This window comes from Choloepus didactylus, chromosome 1 (assembly GCF_015220235.1).
Source record: "Choloepus didactylus isolate mChoDid1 chromosome 1, mChoDid1.pri, whole genome shotgun sequence".
Lineage (NCBI taxonomy): Eukaryota > Metazoa > Chordata > Mammalia > Pilosa > Megalonychidae > Choloepus > Choloepus didactylus.
Genome location: NC_051307.1, coordinates 235,849,139 through 235,863,844, shown reverse-complemented (window position 1 = coordinate 235,863,844; position 14,706 = coordinate 235,849,139). Strand labels below are relative to the sequence as shown.

Below are 14,706 nucleotides of genomic sequence, written 5' to 3'. Positions count from 1 at the left end.
TAAGAGGCCCTATTTACAATGGGTTCATACCCACAGGAATGTGGATTAAGATTAAGAGCAGTTCCCCCTCCCCCCAGACCCAGAGTACATAACTCAATCTACCACACTGTGGTATCTTCTATCTTTTAGTATTTGTGGTAAAGAAGTCTAATATAATTCTGATGCTCAATCATTTGTATGTAACCTGTTGCATTGCCCTTTTTTCTTCCCTTAAAGAAGAAGGATTATCTTTGCTTCATCCTTGTTATTCTCAGATCTGAAAGATTTTCTTGTATCATTTCTTTGGAATTTCCCCATTATGTTTTCTCCATTTCCCTTTTTTGTAACACTATTATGTGGATGCTGGTGCTCCATGTTGTTAGTCTCTTCTTTTCTCCGCTACAGACCTATTTTTGTGCATTTTTGGAAATTATCTTCTGAACTTTTTACTATTTTAAATTTCAGATATTAGAATTATAATTTCCAAGAGTTTTTTTAGAATTTCTTTTTTCAAAGGATCTAGAAGGTCCTATTGTTATTTCATAGAAGGAAATTTTTTTCTTATTCCTCCAGGGAAATGAATTTAAAAATAATATTTCCTTTCTTACCTTTATTCTTCCATTATTGTTTTTGTTTCCCTCTATTAATTCCAGTGTTTGATATCACTGTTTCATGATGAAGGCTTACCACAAATATCTGGTGGTCATCTTCTGTCTACCTAATTTTTATAGGAAGGCACTAAAAAGCTCCTGGAACCCCAATGTCCATGGACAAAGTTATGGCCTGGTGTGTTTCACTATAGAGTGATCAGGCAATGTGACAGCTGCTATTGGAGGTCAGGACTCCACATTTCTGTGCCTATACTTCCATCTCTCAGGCTTTATACTTCACTTGAAAAAGATCTTTCAGTCTTCTACTTTAGACTATGAGTCTAGCCATGGCCTTTAGACAAAGAGGGCTCAATAATCTCAGAATTCTTTCTGATATATGGATATGTGTTTTGTTACTCTTTTGTCGACTGGTACAACATGCCCTCCCCTGTGCCCAGTGGCCCTCAGCTCCTCTGGTACAGGAGAAAAAGGACTAACAGTCAGCCTCAAGGAGGAGGGCTCAAAGTTTGCTATCCAAATTTTCCTTATACAATTGCATTGCTCTTCTGCCTTATGTGATAAGTGACACTTCTACTTCCTGAGCATTTCTGAGTTTCCAGAAGATGAACAGGCCTCTTGTCATTAGTATCCTCCTTTGCAAAAGCTTAGTCTCCCACTTTCTCTCCATAGTTTCATTCTCATCAATGACCATCCCTTCAACCACTGCTCCATCTTCCAACATGTGTGGAAAACTCTCATCTACTATTGTCTCTTCTTTCTTTCTCATCTATATTTATTTAATGCTTTTATTCTCATTTTATTGGGATGTCAACAGTAACCAGAGGAGATGAATGCATGTGCTCTCACACCAGACTAATCAAAAGACAGCTCTGCACATTTTAATAGCTCAGTTGTTAAAGAAATGAACTATGACTGTGCTCACACATAGGAAGTCAATGAGGTAAATGGAGAAATATCATTCCAACACATAGACCAGTGAATCCCAAAATAAAGATATGGGCCATTATATCATATCATTTAGCTATTTGTTAAAAATAGAGGACCAATTCCTGGAGTCTGGAACTTGTAACATCTGAACTGGTATCCAAAGATGGGTTTATTTAACAAACTTCCAGAGTGATTTTGATATTTAGCCAATGATATAGACAGACTATCTTGCTGCTTATAACAAGCAGAAATTCCCCCACTGAATTTAGTTATACAATTTACAAAGTAAGAATGAATTTCACTGAGCTTAAAAAAATATTAAAAAAAGAAGCTAACACTTATCAAGCACCTAAGCCCTTGCTAGGTACCTTTTTTATGTACCCCGGAATACTACAGGCATATAAGTAGGTTCCTCATTCCATAGATGACTAAGTGATACTCAAAGATAATAGGTAATTTGTCTAAGGTAATACCAGTAATTAGTGGTAAAGTCTGATTTTAAATTCCAAAGCAGGGTCATTCCTTAATAAACCCCTGTTCAATCAATAAAATGATTCTTCATTACATCAATAATCAATTATCATAAACTGATTACATGCTGTGTTTAACCAGTGAACTAACTCTTGTAAGAGATCAGAAATGTTATATAACCCTGCCCTCACTGAACTTGGGAAATATCCATCAAATAGAGAGTTCCAGTTATGATCTAACATTTCCCAAACTGGATTCCACAGATGTTAATATGTGTACTGAGAAGAAAAAAGGAAGGAAACACTGAATTAAACAATTTTACACAGATCTGTGTGTTATAGGACTTCTCAGAACTGTCATGGGTGCACCATGAATTTCCAAGTGGTAGACAGAGCATCCCCTACACCTATTCTACTGGGCCACATAAACACCATTCACATCAAAGATAAAATCACATGGGAAATAATTTAGAAAACGCTAATATTGAGTAGCAATATGTAATTGTTCAAAGAAAGGAGAGAGTCATCAGGCTCAAGATGGCTCCATGGATGAGTTGGGATGTGATCTAACTTTTGAAGGAATTGGACACCTAAGGGTTGTCCAGTGGCACAGAGGTTGGAGAGAAGGGCCTGGGATGGGGCTGGCCTGCTTCAGGTGGAGAGTTCATACCACAGTAGAAAGAGCTAATGCTGGAGCCCATCAGAGGGTGATCCTTTAAGAAATTCTGGTTTGGGTATGGGAACTAAAATAAAATGACTACAGAACAATGAGGCTGATAGTATCCCAGGCTATCCCTAACTGTGATATCCTGACGTAGAAAGGATCTGATGAGACATCAAGGTTTGAGACACAGTGAGATGATTCTCTTCTCTTACCCAGGCAGCCACTCGTGTGTTCATTTATGTACTTTCAAAATGCATGTCTTGAATGTATTTATTCACATTAGAGTCATATAATAAGCAAATAATGCAGTCAATAGATATTGTTCTTATTGAAAGGTAAGGGTACTTTTTTTTTAAAATAAAGGACACAGTTGCTCTTTGTGGGTCACTTTCCTATTTGTACTTTAAACATTTATTTGATCTTCAACATAAACTTGTTTGGGAAGGGTCAGCTTAAAGTATAACAGGACATAATACACTTGCTTGTTTCTCATCTGTTCTCCTCCAGGAGGGCAGTGATCATGACTGCCTTGCCCAGACCTGTGCACAGCAATTCCCACAGAGCCTGCTGTTTTTCTGGTACTAATGAAATATTTACTGAAAAAATGAATGACATGAGTACATTTTGAGTAAAATAGCAATGGCCATCTGTATACGCATGTACGTTCACCACAATCACATATTCTTAAGTGAAAAGTATTATAAAGATAAAGCATATTACCTTTAACAGATGAAAAATATGATAATGGAAAAGTATACGGGCTTATAAAATATAGAATTAGAACTACGAATCAACAAAACTACAAAAGGATGAGCAATGCTGATTGGAAAAACAATTTAAGTGAAAAAAAAATGAAATACATACCATTTCATAAGTTTGGCAATGATTGCCTACAAATTTGTGAAATACATTCAAATCAAGAATTTAACTTTTACCAAAATTTGATTACACTAGCAAGAAGATATTATGTATTAAATTGTGCTCTTCAATTGCATTAAGGGAAAATTTAAGGTAGATATTAATGAGAGAAATTGTATCTGAGAGGGGCAGAAGAGCAACTATGGAAGAAATGGAGACAGAAAAACTTGTGTTTGGGTCCCAATGATGAGTTCAGTTTCAGAGAAATACAGAGGAGGTGGGGGAAATAAGTACAGAAAGTAAAAAGGAGAGTCACACTCTGGAGGGCCTTGAATACTAGGTTGACAAGACTATTCTGTTTCATGGCCACTGGTAGCAAACTGCCTTTAGGAAGAACAATCTAACAGCAATCTAGCACAAAAGATGATGTACAGTCATTTCTCTTTCTTTAAGATATTTATGTACCTGATCTAAAGCAGTAAAGATGATAATGATTTACAATACCAGCTTTTATTTGCACAATGTTTGATTGGGCTACTCATCTAAGAAGTGGTAGATCTTACATGAAACTCAGGATATTTCACTAGAGAACTTACTCTTAACCAAGGCACTCTCGAAACCATCCTGAGACAGGAGATTTTAAAAACTAAAAATACACATCCTGCCCTTAGCAGACAGAGGGAGGCTATGCAATTTCAATGATTAAAAGACTAATACACTTCTTGTGTCTAGAAGAAAGTTCAACATTTGAAGTAAGTTGTGACAATGGTCTAGTATAATGTTTTGCAACTTGTTCTTGTGTTGTTCAATTAGTAAGATTAGTTAGAATCATTACTCAGCTATCTTAGATTCTATCCACATTCTCTCCATATAAGCTATTCTACCCCAAGCCCCTTTAAGCATAAGAGATCAAGCTGTGGAAGACTAACTCTAAAATGGAAATTAATTAACATCTAATATTGTGTGGAAGATTATATCTTGAAGTAGGGAGAAATCATCCTTTATATTCGCATTACTTAAATTTAGAGAAAATTATTTTTCCATTTGGTGTGCATACAAAAAAAAGGAAGTGGGAAAATTAATTAAATAACTTTCACTGTTATTGGGTTTTCTTTGAGATCTAAAATAAAGTTTTGGTCAAACAGGTACTATTCAATAGCAAAAGTACAGTCCAAGTGAATTAAAAGTATGTTTTTCAATCAAACATTCAATCTCTCCTTCTCTCTTTTGTTAATTTCACATGCTTGCACAAAGAAATTATGAAATATTATTTGAATTGCTAATACAGACCAACTAATTGTGCTAAAAAGAACAAATCCAGCCTGATGGCAATTATCCATGTGAAAAATTAGTTTTCTTAGGAGGTTGCATTGTGCAATTTGGCTTCTAATTGGTGTATGGCACCAAATAATGTCTAACAATGCGTCTAACAAATAAAACAAAATTCATTGAATATAACTGAGTAAAATGCCATGCTTTGCTTAGTACAGAATAATGACAGTGTTTTGTCTTTCTCTCTTTTTTAAATTTAATTTATTTTTGCCCGGCTGTTTAGAACTTATTTGCATTTTCTTCTGATCCTATCTTATCTAGTGGCCTCTGCTGGGTTTCCAACTTTGGTCAGTTAATAATTGTGTTAGCCAGGGTTCTCCAGAGAAACAGAATCATCAGGAGACATAAATATACGCATTTTTTATAGGAATTTGCTCATGCAATCATGGGGATTGGCAAGTCTTAATTCCACAGGACAGGCCACAAGTAGAAAACCCATTGAAGGTGATGCTGAATACTCCAGGAGAATCTGGATATCCGATGTAGAGATGGAAATTCTTTCCGAAAGAAAACGTTGTTGATCTCATGCAAATATAAATTAGCATGAGTGCTTTGGACAGAATAAAACAAGCTACCAAATAACGCTGTCAAATTAGATTAAGAGTGAGACAGCTAGAAAACATGTGGAATCCCAATCAGACTCATATTAAAAAAAAAAATTACTACACATGTTTAACCTGAAATAAGATGCTTAAGGTACATATGTAGATTTTTATGAATTCATTCTTTAAACAAAATTTAATTATATGCCTATCCAAATCATGCTGCTAACAATTTTTCTGTCTCCTCAAGCTTGCCTGAATACTTGTCTAAAACTAAGCTGCTCATTTAACACCATATCTAGCAAGGTTTTTACATATATGTGATGATAACAAAATATTCTGTGGATGGAAGGATGGTGGATGTGGTATAATGGAGAAAGGAAGTTTGGTGACGGGAGAGCATCAAAGTTGTAGGGAGTTGAAGGTGGTAAGGAAAGCTTAGAGCAAATTGTGGAGTCTCTGTTGTGTTGGAAAGTTTGAGGATTATCCTGAAAGTAACTGGGAGCCTTTGGATGGCTTCTAGAGAGTAATAACATGGTCATAATTTGTTACAGAATTATGCTAGAACTTTCATGCCAAGAATGTTTTCTTATACAATTCTCTTTCTACTGAGGTTTCACTAATAAGCAGCTTCTACTTTTGAGCCCAACTTAAAGCAGAACTGTTTTCTACTTAATTTTTCATTAATGGCAAGTTTTGTCTCTTTTTGCAAAATAAACTTATTTTCAATTGAAAAAAAAATTAAAAATCAGGGCTTCAAAAAGAAACCTATACTGAGAATACAAGAGAAGACCCAGGCGAGGAAGCCCTGAGACAGCAGTCTCAAGGAGTTGATGGTTATAGATTGTGCAGGGCTGACATCCAAGGGCAGGAAGTCTTGCTGACCAAGGGCCCCCAGCTGCTGCCTCTGAATTCTCCCTGGTGTGGACCCCGAGGCCATGCTTCCCATGGGCTGCTCCCAGGGAGTGGCCAAGAGTGGCAGAAATACCAGGCTAGAACCGATATTGGAGAAATGGACGTTGATGACGGCTGGCTTAGGCTCAAAGACTCCCTGACAACATAGCCCAACTTTCCTTGGATGCTGGGCCGACTAGGACAGCTCCACACAAATTTCCTTCCCTCTTTTATTCACTCAGGGCCAGATTTTCATCATGATCTGATGGATCCCCAGCCTTACTCAGCTCCTTCTTTCTTTGCTATCGTGATAGCCCCTCCAACACAATCCTTGCATGTTTAATTCTGTCTCGGCATCTACTTGAATGTCCCAGACCACTGGTGTACTGTACCTGGCTCATACCACCTCAAGAGAGCCAACTATTCCATCTTCTGGAATTTTCCCAGCCTGAAATAGTTAAACACAACCATTATCAAAAGTTAAATTATATAAACTTACAATTAAATCAATTATATTAAAATAATAGTTATTGAAAACTCATTACGTCTTAACCTTTTAACTATATTTTTCATTTATTCTCTTGGAAGTTATTTATTGCTATCATATCTTTATGATGGAAATACCATAAAAAGATGATCTACTGCACACCTCTCTCTGTTCAGTGATTTCATGGAGGTAGCTTGAAATCTGCCAGAGCAGAGGTATGTGTGCCACGGGGATCAGCAAACACTATAAATCAGTCTTTATTATTTTATTTTTTTAAATCATCTCTTTATTTCAGAGAATTGTTTGGTAAACATTTACCAGCATACCACTAATCTGAATTAACACAGAGGGAACTATTTTGAGTTGGGAATGTATAAAAAAAATATATTCAGTAGAAACATAGCTATAATATCAGGGCAAGTCATAAATTCCCTGAGGATAGGAACAGTGCTCAAATGTTGTTTACAAAGTTCCAATAAAAACTGTGTCAGAGCCAACAGGATTCTTGAGAGGTGGCCTTAACTGAATATTTTTAAAGGGGAAAAAAATGGGTTACTAATAATAGAGAAGAACTTAAAAAAAAATCTAAATTAATTCCAACATTGTAAAACTGAGAAAATTGAAGCCCAGACTTGCTCATGCTCACATAGTTAATAAAGAGACAGAACTAATTAAAGCAAACAAAATACTCTGTAACTGATAGCAAAAGACAAAGTGGTGTACATTCATAGTTTGAAAGCCACTGTACTCTTCCAGTCTCCCTCATTCGCTCTTCTGTCTAAACTAATACTGAAATAGTTTTCTGGAGGGAAAAAGAGCCTATATTGCTTTTAGATGCAAAATTTATTTCAATTCCATCCCATACATCTTAACTTAGACATCATAGATATAAAAAGTTAGGAAGTTAACCAAGATTGTGTTGTCTGGGCTGTCTATCCAATGCCTCAGAACAAAAGCAGTTCAAATGCTTCTAAATAGACACTTGCTTTGGGCTTCAAAAGAAATCACCAAAATTCAAAGATGTATGACACATGTTTTGCATGCTTTATTTTCTTTAACAGGAAGCTGAGTCACTGTCACATCATTCCTAGACTTTGGTTTATAACACCTCTGTAATGTTCCATGATATTTTCAAAATAAATTTCACTTCGGTTCAACACCATTTTTAAAATATAGCACTTTAGGGCAAACGTGATTGATAAAATAAAATCCTATTATGTCCAAATGGAGAATTTGAAACAGAATGTGGCTCACTTCTCTGCTGAGTAACCGCCCAGAGTTTCAGAATTAAGGATAACAAGAAAATAATTCCTGGTTTCTGCCTGGACCTCAATCTCCCCCCTGGCTGATCACAAATATAAAGAGTTCTCCAGGTCAGTGGCACTCTAAGTGTCATCCTCAGATCACCACCACCACCAGCAGAGTCACATGAGAATATGTTAAAAAGGCAAACATTTAAGCCTTACCCCAGATCTACTGAATAAGACACATGGGGTGGAGCTCAGCAATGCATGTTGTAAAAGTCCTCTGGATGATAATGACTCACACAAAAGGCTAAGAACCACTACTTTTGAAGGTATCTCAGAAATGGACTAGAAACTCACATCCTTCCAAGAATGTGCCGTCACAAGGCAACGATCTAAGTGATACAAGTATGATGTATATATGTAAATGTAAATAAATCGCTTACTCAGAAAAAAACAGCAAAACATGCCAGATGGTTTCAACTATTCCAGGTATTTTTTTAATTGGACAGCACAGACGTTGCAAGGATTTTTCACCTATCAGAAATCACATAAATGAGCAGCTACTTCCTGTTAATCTATCCATTGTAGCAGATACCCACCATCATAGATGCTCCACGAGCATTTGCTACTTTCATTGACTCGAGGTCTGTGTCTCACACTCCCAAAACTGGATTCCCATTGTACACTGGTGGTTCCCAAGCTTTGTTTATCGAGCAGCTCATTCATTTATCTCTCCCTAGTCACACAAAAGACTCCAAACTGCAAGATTTTATTTATAAAATGCTATTAGGCAATAATTTTATTTTCATACATCCATTAAAGGCATCATTAAGAGCTCAATCAAAGTTTCTGATCCACAAAAGTTACCAACTATTCCCCAGGGTTTTGTTTTGTAATTATAGTTTTGTGTGGTCACTCCATGGACATATTTATGGTTTCTTGAAGAATATTTTAAATATTGAAAAGAACCCTCTGATGCCCAATTTGACTTCAGCAATCTCAAAGAAAATAGATTTCTCTCCCCTCTTAATTTGCTGATAGTTTCTTGCAAATGTGTACTTTCTGGTTCCAAGTATTCAAAAACTGCAATTGCTTTGGGAATAAAATGCAAAATCTCTAAGGGGGCTGTTCTAGTTTGCTAATGCTGCCGGAATGCAAAACACCAGAGATGGATTGGCTTTTTAAATATGGGGTTTATATGGTTACACAGTTACAGTCTTAAGGCTGTAAAGTGTCCAAGGTAACACATCAACAATCGGGTACCTTCACTGGAGGATGGCCAATGGCATCTGGAAAACCTCTGTTAGCTGGGAAGGCACGTGGCTGGAGTCTGCTTCAGAGTTGTGGTTTCAAAATGGTTTTATCCCAGGACGTTCCTCTCTAGGCTTCAGCTTCTCTCCACAATGTCACTCTCAGTTGCTCTTGGGGCATTTGTCCTCTCTTAGCGTCTCCAGAGCAAAAGTCTGCTTTCAAAGGCTGTCTCCAAAATGTCTCTGTAAGCTGAAGCTCCTCTCTCAATTCCAGTGCATTCTTCAAAGTGTCCCTCTTGGTTGTAGTGCCTCTTCAAAATGTCACTCTCAGCTGCACTTGAGTTCCTTCTGTTTGTCAGCTCATTTATATGGCTCCAGTGATTTAATTTAGACCCACCCTGAATGGGTGGGGTAACACTTCCATGGGAATTATCCAATCAGAGTCATTACCCACAGTTGGGTGGGGCGCATCTCCATGGAAACACTCTAAGAATTACAATCTAATCAACACTGATACATCTGCCCACACAAGATTACATCAAAAATAATGGCGTTTTGGGGGATATAATACATTCAAACCAGCACAGGGGCTAATAAGACCCCTTCTTAACCCTGCAGTCTCCTCACCTCCTATACCTGTCTAACCATGTCCTTGCTTTCTAAATTTCAGCCACCCTGACCTTCTGATTTCCTCAAACAGGTTTTCTCCTTTTTACCGCAGGGTCTTTGAACATGCCCTTCTCACTACATGACATCTTCCTGCTCCCTTTGCTCATGAATTCCTATTTACTGCTCAACTATCAGTTCAAATATTTCTTCCTCGGGACACTTCCCTCAGGATTCCTTCCTTGTTCCTTCCTTATTGCCCATCCTCATCATTCCAGCCTGAAGGTCACATCCTGAAGGTTCCCAAAGAATTATCTTTTAAAATTGTGCTCTTCCTTCACTGCAGACTATACCAATATATTTATGTAATAATTGATTAATCACTTGCTGCCCTATAGAAAGTGTCTCCTGTTAACCCTGTTTTCCTTTCAGTTTCTCCCTCTGGCAATGGGAATGTTTACCCTATGACTGTCCCTCCTTTGTATATTGGAAGTACATAACTTGTTGTAAATTTCACAGGTCCACAACTAGAGGGGAATTATGCTTTTGGACAGACCATGCCTGTAACTGATTTTGATGGGATCTTGTACTTAACTACTGTTACTGAAATGATTTAAGTTTCTGTGATATTGTTGTGGGATGAATGTATTTTGTATGTGGAAAGATCACGTCATTTTGGGGTCCAGGGCGTGGAATGTGCTGGTTTGAATGTATTATGTCCCCCAAAACACCATTATCTTTGATGAAATCTTGTGTGGGCAGAGTATCAGTGTTGATTAGTTTGTAATTGTTTGAGTGTTTCCATGGAGATGTGACCCACCCAACTGTGGGTGATGACTCTGACTGGATAGTTTCTGTGGAGGTGTGGCCCCGCCCATTCAGTGTGGGTCTGAATTAGTTCACTGGAGCACTATATAAGCTCAGACAGAAGGAATGAGCTTTGCTACATTCAAGAGGGACACTTTGAAGAATGCACAGGAGCAGAGAGAGGAGCTTCAGCTTACAGAGACATTTTGGAGATGGCTTTTGAAAGCAGGCTTTTGCTCCAGAGAAGCTAATAGAAGACAAACGCCCCAAGAGCAACTCAGAGTGACATTTTTGAGGAACTGCAGCCTAGATAGGAACGTCCTGGGAAAAAGACATTTTGAAACCAGAACTTTGGAACAGACACCAGCCATGTGACTTCCCAGCTAACAGAGGTTTTCCAGACACCATTGGCCATCCTCCAATGAAGGTAGGCTTATGATGAAGCTACAGATGAATTTGCTTTTTAATTCAACAGACAGACTTCTCTCAAAATTCTCATCACAACATCAGAGAACAGTACGGCTCTGTGAACAGCTCTCTACAGTTATACCAAATTCACATGTTTATTACAGAAGAAGACTGGCTCTGAAAATAATTATTCCATAGTGCGTCTCTAGAAATTTCACAGATCTGATCATTATTAATGAAGAACATAAAACACCAAATGGACTTATTTTGAGTCATTTGCCACATGGTCCAATAGCTCATTTTAAAATGAGTAGTGTTCGTCTGTGTAAAGAAATCAAGAGAAGAGGCAAGGACCCCACAGAGCACATTCCTGAAATAATTGTGAATAATTTTACAACACAGCTGGGCCGTTCTATTGGACGTATGTTTGCATCTCTGTTTCCCCATAATCCTCAGTTTATCGGAAGGCAGGTTGCTACATTCCACAATCAGCAGGATTATGTATTCTTCAGATTTCACAGATACATATTCAAGAATGAAAAGAAAGTAGGAATTCAGGAGCTTGGACCACGTTTTACCTTAAAATTAAGATCTTTTCAGAAAGGAAACTTTGATTCTAAATATGGAGAATATGAATGGGTGCATAAGCCCTGGGAAATGGATACAAGTAGAAGAAAATTCCATTTATAAAGCACTAGGAAATAGTACTGGATTTTGCTAAAAGGACTATCTTGAATTATTTTTGATAGACGATCCTTTTCTAAATGGCATTTACTGATTTCGTAAACCCTTTTCCCTGTCTGGACAAATTAAAAAAAAAAAAAAAAAAGAAAGTAAGTATCATTGCAGAAGCCATATTTCATTTGCTCCCCTTGGCATCCTCAATACCTACCATGTTAGTCAGCACATCATCAGAGCTCAATAAGTACTGCTTCAATGTATAAATGGACAAATAAGTCAAATGCGCAAATACTTTGGGTAGGTGATTAAGGCTGAGTGTCCTAGGAGCTCCAGATTGGGCTCCTACTGCTGGATCTTCAAGCTCAGAGGACATCAGGGTGATATCTGAAATGCCACTGTTGCTCAACTTTGTCACTTCACATGGTGATTTTTAATGACATGACAAAATGCTCAAGACAAAATGCATGATATACATTTTTACAGTCAGTGTGATCTCAGTTGGGTAAAAATATAAATACATGGCAGAATCTGGTGTTTTCTGTCCCCTTTACCACTTTATCTCACCCTTATCACTGCTAGGTGAGAGAGAGACTTTAAAACAATAATTCATTAAAACTATGTTATAGAAGACAACCAATAGTAATAGCAACAATAATAACAGCTAAGTGCTTAGAATGTACCAGGCGCTAATCTATAAGCTTTACATGTAATTACTCATATTATCTCACAATAGCCCTATGAAATAAATCCATTTTTATCTGGTTTATTTATCTTATAGATGCTCCACTTAGGAAAATTCTAAGGGTCTGCTGTGGCTCTCCTAGTTTAGAGGGAACATTCCAGAAAAAAGATTACACTGGACACGGACATATGCAAAACAGAATGGATTAGAAGTACCTGGGTCTTGACTCTGTTCTGGGATGAGGAAGAAAGACCGAAGGTAGAAAAGGAAGATGAGGGAGAGATCAATAGGAAAAGGACTACTGGATATCGAAGCAAAGGAACTCAATATAAATGGAAAGGCTTCCAAAAGAGAAAAGAAATATTTTTGTCCCATCCTTTGAGCCCAAAGAGAGTTAGCTTTCAGTTCCTAGGGAGAACAGGATCTTTTTGGTAAATGACTGTGCCAGCATTACCTCCAGGTATTATAGAACATAATAAAAAAGAAACACGCCCACACACCCATATACACCCACAGATGATTAAGGACTAGAAGGAAATAGGCTAACAGGTTCAAATTGCTTACTTCTGATAATGGGTTTATGAATGACTGTCATTTTATTCTTTGTATCACATTAATAACAATTTTCATAAGTTAAACATGTGTTTTGGTCAATTGTTCTATGTAAATAATTTCCTGTCATAGTTGTTTGCCATGTGTATGTGTTTTTCCCTTAGTTCCAAGGAGCCCCGAATGTCTGAATATTCTATAGCCATAGCCTGAATGTAAGCAGATTGCAATGGGAAGTGGTACTGACTCATTAAATCCATGCTCAGTTTAAGGTGCAGTTTTGGTTATGCTTGAACAGGAGGAAAGAGAGAGAGAGTTGTGAAGATTCAAATTCATTTAAATAACACTGCACTTGAGGAAAGAGCAAGGTTTTTGAGTTGATTTTCTGGTTTCTTTCTATATATGCACTCATGCACTCCACAAATTTACTGAATGTCAGCCCTGCTAAGGGCTCCAGGGTAAAACAGCTTCCAGTTCCATGGACTTAGAGAATGTATAAATGTGTGTTAGACACCTGCTGTTCAGCCTATCCTGAATCTTTTTTTTTTCCTAACAAAATCGTATTGTCTTTAGGACAATTACAGCCCTACATTCTTACTAAGCCCAGGGGGTTTGTGAAGGAGTGAGCCAAACCACTGGCTTCAAGAATAAGCACATGACCCAAGCCTTGCCAATGAGAAAACACCCCCAACACACACACATACCCTAAACTACAACTCAAGCCAGTCCATTAAGACTGATTCTCCAGTATACTAGATAAAGTAATGTTAACTGTTAGCATCCATATTCTGCCTCCACCAACTTTAAAACTGAGCCTCCAAGGTGGGCATCCAGCTGGCATTAACAAGGGGGAGAAGATGGAGAGTCGCATGTGGAAGGATTTTACAGGTTGGCCAGGAAGTGACACACATCATTTCTGCTAGCATCCCATTGGTGAGAACTCTACCTCATGGCCCCACCTGAGGGAGAGGATGGTAAATGCTCAAGAAGGAGAACTGGATTTGAGGAACATCTAGCCATTCTCTCACATAGAGACTTTACTTGCTTTATTGGAGAAAGGATGTATCTTTGGGGGCATAGTTAAGCTTATGGATCTTAAGTCTAGGGCCCCAGGTAGCCACTATGCAGAAGAGTTAGCAGACCTCCTTAGAAAGGTCTGCTTGTAAGGCTGACTCTTAGCTGAGGCCTGTTTTCTTGGATTTCAGGAGACTTTCCACCACCCCAACTGATAAGAGAGGCTCACTAAGCCTATGCTTTTTGTTTAAACAATGTGATTTATGCCTAATTTCTGCTTTCCTTTTGGGAGTCTGGAATTCTGGTATGTGTGAGACAGAAAGTGCCTATATGACTAGCCCCAAATAAAACCTTGGCCCTTCAGGCTTTGGTGAGTTTCCCTGGTAGACAATATTCCCTGCCAAATAACGTGTTGTCACAGTTTGTTGCTAGGGAATTAAGCACATATGTGACTCCATTGGGAAAGGACTGTTGCAAGTTTATGCCTTCTCTCCATGTACATTTCCCTTGGTTGATTTTACTTTGCATCCTTTCACTGTAATAAATCATTGCTGTGACTCTACACTGAGAATCAGTAGATTGCTGTGATTATGACTATATATGCTCATAGGGAATCTTCCTAGTGAATCATCAAATCTGGGGACACCCCCAACACACCACTCTGCGGGAGAGTCTTCCTGAAATTAAAGTTAATATAG

At 37.9% G+C, this 14,706-nt stretch overlaps 1 pseudogene; it reads left to right on the top strand.

Moving 5' to 3' along the window:
* The window catches only part of LOC119527112, a 34,787-nt pseudogene extending 23,015 nt beyond the window's left edge, over nucleotides 1-11,772 (top strand).
* Nucleotides 11,773-14,706: the final 2,934 nt, after the last annotated feature.